This window comes from Quercus robur, chromosome 4, assembly GCF_932294415.1.
Source record: "Quercus robur chromosome 4, dhQueRobu3.1, whole genome shotgun sequence".
NCBI classification, from domain to species: domain Eukaryota; kingdom Viridiplantae; phylum Streptophyta; class Magnoliopsida; order Fagales; family Fagaceae; genus Quercus; species Quercus robur.
Window position 1 is genome coordinate 64,729,553 of NC_065537.1, and position 10,916 is coordinate 64,740,468.

Sequence of the window (10,916 nt, forward strand, 5' to 3'; positions counted from 1 at the left end):
TAGTTACTACACCAACATCCAAAAAAAAACCAATATAAACCAGCTTCCAATAATAAGATAGGTCATATTTTATGGTAGGGAAAAAAAACTTTTATTATTGAAAAAACACTGTAAAAATCAATTTTAACAAATTTATTTTTTGTAAAAGCCCTCTAAGAATAATGGTTCTTAACTTGTGTTTGTTCCTTTGAGTTACGTTAAGAACACTCTCAAGAGTGATTATATATGTAGGGTTTTACAAGAAAGAATGCTAGTTCTAAGAAAAGTGAGACTTCTCATAATTTTTCATCTTTCTAAAATATGGAAGATGCAATTTAATCTAGAAAATGCATGCATATGATATGGACCCACATAGTAATTAAGTTCATTAAATAAATATGTCCTTAAAACACAATTGGAAACCATATCCATTCGATTAGAAGGTATTAAGTACCTAACATCTTCTCAATTTCATACCTAAAAACTCAAGTTTAGGTAAGTAATTTTCTTGACCTAAAGTAAGAGCCACCTTCTCTATTCATCCTATCCTAGAGTTAACAGTATATTTCTAAGTCCATATTTATGACTGGCTACACCAAACTGTTTCTAAAAAGGCCACTAAAATTCAAGGGTCACATTTTAGGGCACTCATAATCAATATACTTAAAGATGGTAGTTTAGGCTACTATAAGGCCAACCACCTAGCTATATGCAATTGCTAAAAATTACTTTTGTCCTATATGCAATTGCTAAAAATTACTAGTATCAATAGGATATCATTAAGAAATTGAGAATGTGACAAGCTATTCCAACCTCTTATTCAAATTGCTATTTATCTATTTTGAAATTTTATATAAATATGAATGTCAATTGACTAAATTGAATTTCTCTTTTTCTTTTTCTTTTTCTTTTTCTTTTTCGGTACTCAACTAATAAAGGAATTTTAGAATTCGCCTTACCTGCGAGGAAGGGCTGCATGAGGGAGTTTAGAGTTATCTCATGTTACGTACCCATTATTTTTAATGGGCCTCCACTCGAACCAAATAAAAATAATAATAATAATTGAACATGGTATAGAAAAAGACAATAGCAACTTTATTTACACCAATCAAAAAGATAAAAGATAATTGTATGAATAAATGAGTGGAAATAATTAAATTATTTTCAATTCATTCAAGCAATTGGTTCGTATCTTATATTATCCTAGCTTCTAATGACATGTAATATAAAGAACATGTAATAATAAATTAAGATGGTTTCTCAAATATTATATCACATAGTATTGTTATATGAGACATAATATAAAGTATTACAAAATGTTTGAAAATGCATTATCCATTGCACAAGTCTCATATTTATGAAGATTCATCGGAGAGCATCAAAGGTTGAAATCCATGATGAAGACTCGCTTGCCAAACTTTCTGCATGTTGGACATTGTGTAACCTCATTCATGCTCATTCCATCCTTCTAATGCATGCACTATCCCAGCTATACGCCATGCACTCATCACCCTTCTTGGCAACCAGTTCTGCACCCATATATTTCAAAGCTTCCATAAGCAAAGTGATTGGAAAAATCAAATTTAAAATAATAGTGTCATTCAGCATTAAATTTCAAAAGAAAGGGAGTGACAGATTCTTAGCACAAAATTCCCATTAATAGTAATATTAAATTGGATAGAGCCCAACACATGTAAATTTAAATAGAAGATAAGGTGGACACAGAAAATTGAACTCAAGATCTCTTATTCTAATACTATATTAAATTATTGATTCTCTCAAAAATTTAATTTATTAAGAGATAATAAATTTATTCATTTATTTAATCTAACATTACGAATCTCACAAGAGTAGATATTCACAAGAGAAGGGGGAATCAACATTGCTGGTGTGAAATGGTACATGCAATCCTTACGATATTTTTTTGGTGGCGATTGTGAATGGGGAATAAATAATGTTCCCTTCTGCACCTTCAACTGTTCTTCTTCAGTCAATCCATCTCCTACTAACCATATCTGTAAAACTTTGTAGTGTTATTTATGTTGTTCATGGTTGAAAAATCCATTTCTAGCTAGATATTAGACTGTTTCAGCCTGTGGCATGTTCATCTAATGTACAAATTAGTGAAAGAGTAGTTTAAATATTCAAGAATAATTGAGCATAGGCTTAAATATTTGATGGTTCACCTTTTGAGCGTAGGTTTTTGAAAGGATCAAACTACTCTCAGACTTCGTGTCCAAGGCTTTGTTAAGCTTCATGTACTCGTCCTCATGTAATGTAGCCACCTAAAATGAGGTCATGTTAAAAGGTAAAAGCAGTAGTTTACCTTGTTTTTGGCCCATTTCATCCCAAAATAATTGTAAGCTATTCCGTCTTTGAGCTTTTCTTAAAAAATCAAAGTTCATAAATGGTTGTACAAATAAACCGACTACAGCACCACACCAATGCATGAAGCATGATGTACGCAGTTCATTAGTAAAATCCAACCTCGTTGAACTATACAACATAATGTAGTTCTCCTATCACAGTCAACACGAGAGAGAGAGAGAGAGTTACACGACTCAATATTCTTTATTTAGATGCAAATTTTGATAAATCCTTACATTATTATCTTCGTGTATATATATATATATATATATATATGTACTTTTTACTTACAAAATTTCAATATAATTAAAAATCAATAATTAGGTCATCAATCAAATTTTTAAAATAAAAATTTTTGTATTTTAAAATTATGCATGAAAATTCGGTTTATGGATCAAATAGTAAATAATGTTCGGTTAATATGAAATTTGGCAAGTGTATTAAAAATATAGAGAATATGTAATCCAACCATTGGATTTTCAAATTATTTATACAATAAAAAATTATTAAATACAAGCTTTTTATTATAATTTCAAAAAAACTTTATTGGCAAGGTAGATTTTTTGTTTTTCTGTCAAAAAAAAAAAAAAGCTCGAATACCATGAATTAATCTAAACCTTTTTTTGGTGGTGGGAAAAAAAGAATAAATATTTGTGCTGCACTTTAATTGTGATATCAAATTAATTTTTCAATTATGGGTTTCGGTCTTATTATTACATGTATTTTTTTTTAATTTGAAAAAAAATTATTACATGAATCTATTTTTTTTTTTAAATAAAATTACATGAAACTAATTAGATGTTAAACATATATATCTGAATGCCTCATTTGCATAAATAAAATGCAATGGCAAAAGCAACCTTAGTGATTTTGCCTCGAATTAATAAGGAGCACTTGTGTTGTTCCTTTGGGAATACTATTTAGCACTACGGCAGCTGCAAGGCTACATCCATCCACTATCTTTATTTTCAGCTGAGGATGCCTCTGGACATATAGCCCACCATAACTATTGAGTTCCTCACCCTGCAAAAATTTTAAGAAAAAAAATGTAAAATCTCCTACTAATATTATTACATTATATTTACAAATTAGCGTGATAGTGATAATATGATGGATGCCATGTCAATAGCATTATAAATATTATATAAAAAAAATAGCATAATAAATATCTATTTTTTTTTTTTTTTAGTATCCTGTGTTTAAAAGTTGACAAATCAATTTGTATGGTTAATATACAGGTACGGAGCAAAGTTTGACATTGGGAGGCAATGGCCCCCCCTGATATTTTGAAATATATATATATATATTATATATATAATGAGCTCGATTTAAAAGTTAGGCCCAAAAAACTTTAACTTGGCCCCTCCAAAATCTTGGCCCTTAAACCAAAAAAATTTTCAAACAATAACACATATCAGCCCCAAACTCTTGCACCCTAAACCCAAAAATGGCCCAAACAACACCATAAATTAGGTCAAATAAAATCCATTTCAACCTAAACAATATTAAAAAATTTAACAAAATAAGTAAGCCCATTTTTAGACTGTGATAACAAAAGAAAAACCATTTCAGCCTCGAAGAGAATCTGCAGGCTGATGCCTCATTGCCATCACCAGTAGCCACGCATTTACACTTCACTCGTTCACTGTTGCTAGTCAAATCTCCATTATCATTGCAAGTATTTCTTCTCTCTTTGCATTTTGCAACACTTGACTCTCTGGCAAGTGAGTCAGTGACTTATTTGATTTTTCTCTTTTCCTCCATACGCATTTATGTGTTTTGTCTATCTCTTGGAATCTTTTTACATACTGATTTATGTGTTTTGACTTTTGTATATCTTTGTCTAAGAGACTGTCTTTTATGTGTGACTATATTTTTCTATTGAGATATGCTGTAAAATTGTGTGGTGTCAATAGTGGGACTGTGGGAAGTTGGTACTTGGTAGAAGCAGTTGATTGGATAACACTACTGGTAGTGGGGTAACAGTTGGTGTGGGGCAATGGGCAAGTGTGGCTGAATAATTAAACAAAAACAAAGACAAAACAATTGCATAAAATGTCACACCAACTTAACTAAATAAAATTGTGACACTTACCCACATTTAGTGACTCATAGTAATATAACTAGCTAATAAATTGATAATATATAAATTCATAAATTGCAAACTAATTAATTATAAATTGATAAGTAATGAACTTACCTTTAGAAAAGTAAAAAATTTATACTTAATGAATTATGCATGGTGCTTATATTCATGTTTACTTTGTAATAATAATTATTCCTTCTATGACAATCATTGATGATTTTTTAGATTTAAAAGAATTGTCTAGTTCCCTTTTCATAGATGGTTGAAATATAATATATAAGAAATGATAGTTTTATTTGTTAAAAACACTAAATAGATACTTATTTGGATTTTTATGATTTTTTTTTTTTTTTTTTTGTTTAAACTTCTACCCCACTCAACTAAGAATTCTAGCTCCGTCCCTGTTAATACGTTAAAATTATAGTATCCCTAACATCATTTAAGTCTTAAACTTTATGGAGAGAGAGAGAACCGACCTACGGGTGTGACCGGGTTGGTTTTGAAGGGGTTTCTCCAAAAGGAAAATATCCTCTTACACTCATTTATGTCCACTATTTTACATCAATATCCATAATTTATGCAGAAATATTCACATTTTAATGCATGAAAGTGAATGTATCAGTAAAATAAAATAAAAACCGAGTGTAAGAGACTAAGAGTATCAATGTATCATTGCTCTTTTTAAAAAACTCAAACTGACCTCAATGGGTTGAAAAACCATCAGCCCAAGCTAAGCTGTAGGTGCTAAAATAATTGATCCAAACCAAACCACAGGTGATGGGTTTGAATATTTTGGGCTGGTTGGTTTGGGTTCATTATATATGTCAAGCCCACTCAACCATTTATCTGCAATAATGCTTTTTGGTTAATTGGTTTTGGTATATTTTGTCATGTCCATTGGACTATTTTTCTCTAATAATATTTGTAGGTTTTAGGATAAATGAGAGATAAAAAAAATAGGTTCGAACTTAGGATCACTTGGTCTCTAATACAATGGGAGATAAACCATTTTCAAAAGTTTATGTAAATTGTTAAGAAATTGTTAAATTAATTATTTAATCATAATTATAACAAAAGAAACCATCGTTGTTTGCAATCACCTTTTCTTTTAGAGTTTGTAAAGTATCTTAGGAGCTTTCTATATAGCTGATCAAAAGTTGCTATGAATTTTCAGAAATTCATATAGTAGTGTAAATTAAATGTTCTTTCTGGTCACCAGATCATTGATTTATATGCGTTCATATTGTTGTCTACTTGTCTCCAAGTGCACCACCAAAGGGGAAAAAAATTATCTGACCAGTGCATATATGAAAAAAAAAAAAATGAAGAAGAAGAAGAAGATAGATAAAGAGAATTAAATAAAAAATAATAATAATGATAATAAGAATAAGAGAAAACTAACACTTACCTGGTTCATGAGACCTAGACTGAACACTTTAATGCCCTTTTTATCAGCTTCAAGTATGGCTTGCTCAATTAAATAATTGATAGTCATTGTGCCATTGCAAAAATTACTGTGGCATCAAGTAGATAAATAAAATGTTGGCCAAAGTTGGGGAAAAAGAAAAAGTGGTGAGATTTTTTCTTACTTGTATACTATACTTGGGGATGACCCAAGTTTGTAAACTGAACTTATTGAAACGATGCCTCTCAACCACAAATGTTCGACCATATATCCAAGTTAAAACCTTAGACAATAATGTCATGGGCCACATTAACCACATGTACCATTTTGAAACGTGAGGGCTAGAGGCAAAGGAAGCAAATCCAAGCCGCAGATGATAGATTGATTCTGGTGTTGTGAGATGTGTTAGATGCACTACATGGGGCACTTCTTCCTCTTTGTTGAGAGAAGTTTCATATAGTGCATCGGAGGATTTGTCCATAGTACCATAGATGTAATCATAAAAAGGCATAAATAGGGAGTAATTGGTCCAAAATTTTGTATGATGCAGAGAGAGAAACCTGTAATATCATATATTTAATCATATTTGTGGGGCACAATAATTTGTGGGCTCGGCCCGCTCGCTTATGGGGAGTCCACAGGTCCCAAACTGAAGGAAGCCAGGGCCCAAGCTCAAAAATAGTAAGCCCAAAGTGGCCCGAAGATACAGCCGAGGACAGCTTAGTCCTCGGTAGACCCAAAGTCTCATTGATGAAAGTAGCATACAAGCAAACTTAGGAGATCAGAAAATATCTCGGGGAAATAGTCCTTAATGCCCTTCATTGATATGACATTGCACCTGACAGAACCGGATTCTTAGGCTTTATTGACCATCTCCAACCATTTCGGGATTAGACTGACGGGACAAATATCTGTCCTGGAAAAGTCGACCCTACACGTGGACGAAGGATAACGAGCGTAGGCTAGTATAAAAGAAAACGTAAGGTAACAAAGAGAGAGATCCCCATCTCACTTCCTGGGAAAAACTCCAGGGAGGAGAATGACCGGATAACCCATCGCCGGGTAACCGGAGAAAAGCATTAAGTACTCCTCGGACCTTATCCGAGGAGTCCAATCCATCAAGTTATAAAGTTAGGGGGCTTGGAAATCCAGGCTGAAGCCTTTCCTTATCTAAGCTCCTTAAAATCCAGTTTGGACCAACGCCCCGTGACCAAACGCTAGCCTTTCAAGCCCACTCTCTACAAATTTTATTGTGAGGGATCCTTCACGTGTGAGCCCAACGTCCTTGTTGGGCCGTTTGAGAATCATGTCCCTACAATATTCATAACTCTCCATTTAAATGTTAAAACAGAAATTTTCACTTGTTACAACCATGTTTTAATTGTTTAACAACAATGTTACAAACAAAACAAATTTCATAATTTTTTTGCAAAATTGAAAGTGATAAATTGTGTTTAGTAGTGTAGCATCATGTTCAACAACAACACTAGATGGACCTATAGCGACGTTTTGAAAGTAGGCCTCCTATTTTTGTAATGACAACCTGCCACATTAGCAATTATGAAGAAAAAAAATGTGAAATTTATTGTTCATCCTATAAATTAATAGTTATTTAAAAATTGTACTAACTAAACCAAAATAGTTAATTTAGTCCAGTTCTACTCTTTTCTCAGTTTCTAGTCCGTGTTTACCTATAGTGGTAGAGGGCATCATCTCCAGGTGGCTATGATATGGCTAGTTTGGCATGTCATGGCATTTTGAAAAAAAAAAAGGCGATGTAGCAATAGGAAAACATGTTAATAACCAAAAAGTGATATAGACAATATATTGGATAAATTTTGTGCACAAATTTCCTTTGTATCTTCAAATTGTGAGAATATATATAGTGGGAATAGGTATATTCAATTTTTTAGTAAATAATGATGTGACATCCATTTATTGGTGGGTGTAAATCAAGGGGTTTACACCTCATCCTTATAGAACTTAAACTCAATCATAAATCATGCTTTGAGTAATTATTAATTTATTGCTTTTTTTTAAGAAAGAAATTATTACATTTGACTTTTAATAAACTCTCATGAAAACATTAATAATATTGATATTCAGACCTTTTGTAGTGATACTTTGGGTTAAGTAATGTGTTTGAGTTTGGTGAAAAACTGGAATTCAATGTGTGCGTGTGTTTAGCAGTTAGTTTGTTTCAAAAAAAAAAAAATAGTATTCATTTTAACAAAGAAAATACTGGGACCACAATTTTTGCCACAACTTGCTTACATTGTAAGTTGTGAGTGGTGTAGTAAAAGTAGTAGGTCTACAACTCCACTACCCAAAATTTACCACGTAAACAAGTTGTAATAAAAGTTGTGATCTTAACATTACTCTTTTAACCGTGAACTAACATAAATAGAGACTTATATGGAAAATAGGGATTTAAACTTACGAAGGAGTGTACATGAGAAACTTAAGTTGGGGAAAGATGGAGAACAGCCACTTTGGAATAAATTCAAAATTACAGTGACCCATGTTGTTCATCAAGTCTACGTAAGTAACATAACCGAAAACGGAAGCCAAAGAAGCATTTCCTGCAAAAATGCAGTCGCCGATGGTATTGTAAAGAGCATAAAATATGCTATGTGCTCGGCAAATGGATGAGTGACAGCTGCCATAAGAAGAAATATAAGAATGAGAAGGTCATCAGAAAAATTATGGATACTGTAAGTTGTTCATTTTTTATTTCTTTTTTGCTTATTCGGCTTACTAATACTTCATGAAAGTCTTGGTCTGATTGGTGTCTTAATTTGATGATAAAGAACTATCATCAGAAGCAAACACTATAAACTGAAACTCTAAAAAAAAAAAAAAAAAATCACAAAAATCTAAAATTCAATTTATTATTGATGTGGGATTTATGAGATTAAAAATTATTTTCTCTCTCTCTCTCTCTCTCTCTCTCTGAATTCACCAATCATTAATGGCTCTAAAACAGCTAAGCCTATGTTCCATGCAATAATTCTATACAGGAAATTTATATAAAAGATCATTGGCCATACAGATTCTTTTTTGGGATAATTACAGTAAACCCACCTGAGGTTTGGCCCGATTTCACTTTACCTACTTGTGGTTTAAAACTTATCACTTTGCCCACCTGAACTTCAATCCGTTACCCATCCGTTACCCACCTCTCCCTTTGCCGTTAGAAAAACATATTTTTAAAGAAAAATAAACATAACAAAGATCAAAAACTTAGAGTTTTTTATTTCTTAAGAACTTCTATGAGAACAAATTTTCTCAATGCAAAATGAAATTTAACCAATCTCCATGTTAAACAAAAGATATATCGAAGCAAATAATAACAAAAACACCAAGGACAAGGACAACATTGTCAAAACTGGCCTGGTTTCTTCCCCAACCTGGTTTCTCAATCCCATAATCTTCACCATTACTCCCAGAACCAGAAGTTAAACTTGAATTCAAATTCAAATTCAAATCCGCACCACTTTCCCCAAACCCCACTTCCTTCCAATCCTATCCAACAACCCACACCCTCAATGGCGCAATCAGCCTCTCCTCCACACTCCAATGCCAACAATCTCCACTTCCCTTACACCCTTTTCTCTCAAATTCAGAACATTGATGTGAAAACCAATCTGGGAACCGATATTCTCATCGATGGATTTTCTTGTACATCGTAACAATGTTACTGTCATCGAACGGAAGATAACCTGTGAGAAACACAAAGAGAATAACCCCACAAGACCACGCGTCAGCTTTCGACCCATTGTAGCTGCGCTGCCGACGGACAACCTCGGGAGCCGTATAAGTCGGGGTCCTACAAGTCGTATGAAGCAAGCCATTTTTGAGCTGTTCGGGCAAAGCCAAGAGACCGAAGTCGGAGACTTTGAGGTTTCCGTCTTTGTCCAGCAGGATATTCTGCGGGTTCACATCGCGGTGAGCGACGCCGTTTTTGTGACAGAAGCTTAGAGCCGAAACGAGCTGGTGAAAGTATCGGTGCGTGGCTGGCTCGGCGAGTTTGCCTCGGCGCGAGATTTTGTAGAAGAGCTCGCCACCGGTTGCGAGTTCGACCACGAGATAGATCTTGGTCTTTATGGCCATGACTTCGTGGATTTTAAGGATGTTTGGATGGTCGTGGAGTCGTTTCATGGCTAACACCTCTCAGATTATCCAAGGTTCCATTGCGACGTCAATGGTTTTCGACTTGTCGATGATTTTGACGGCCACAGAGGTGTCGTCCTTTAGGGACTGGGCCTGGTAGACCTTGGCAAAGCTGCCACGGCCCAGTGATTTTCCCAGTTTGTATTTGCCAAGAAGAGTGGTGGATGGTGGTGGTGGCGGCGGCGGCGGTGGGATCCCTTCCATCGTGGTGGGTGGAGGGAGAGTGGGGGAGTTTTAACTTTTAAGAGGCAGTGGAAAAAGGCAAAAGAGTAGGCCACAATGCACATCAATGCTTGAGAAGTTCTTAAACAATAAAAAACCCTAACTTTTTTATCTTTGTTATGTTTGTTTTTCCTTGAAAATATGTTTTTCTAACGGCAAAGGGAGAGGTGGGTAACAGATGGGTAACGGATTGAAGTTCAGGTGGGCAAAGTGATAAGTTTTAAACCACGGGTAGGTAAAGTGTAATCGAGCCAAACCTCAGGTGGGTTTGCTGTAACTATCCCTTCTTTTTTATTATGTTGTGGAAGTGACATCAATAACATTCATTATCACATTATTTTGTAAGTATTTTATAGTAATATTGATAGTAATTGTAGCATTTTCCATAAAATAGTAAACCCACCAGTTATGTTATTGAAGTTAGAAATCTTAAACTATATATCTTTCACTCCTACAAATAGCAAACACACTTGGTGTCCAACCCACCCATCCTATGATATTCTTAACCGTTTAACTTGAGACTTGATGCCAGAGAATTTCTTGATTTGATTTTCGAAAGCGTAAAAAAGCACTTCTTGAACCTTTAACACATATATATATATATATAGGAACTACATGGTTTAGGATTAGGCCTAAACGAGTTTTACACTTAGTTGGGCCTTTACAAATCATAGTAAGATAGTC

General features: G+C 33.8%; 2 pseudogenes; both read right to left on the bottom strand.

Moving 5' to 3' along the window:
* Positions 1-1,334: 1,334 nt before the first annotated feature.
* LOC126722396 (very-long-chain aldehyde decarbonylase CER1-like) lies at positions 1,335-9,277 on the bottom strand (annotated as a pseudogene).
* An 85-nt stretch (positions 9,278-9,362) lies between these two features.
* On the bottom strand, positions 9,363-10,512 carry LOC126722397 (CBL-interacting serine/threonine-protein kinase 7-like; annotated as a pseudogene).
* Between the last annotated feature and the right edge of the window lie 404 nt (positions 10,513-10,916).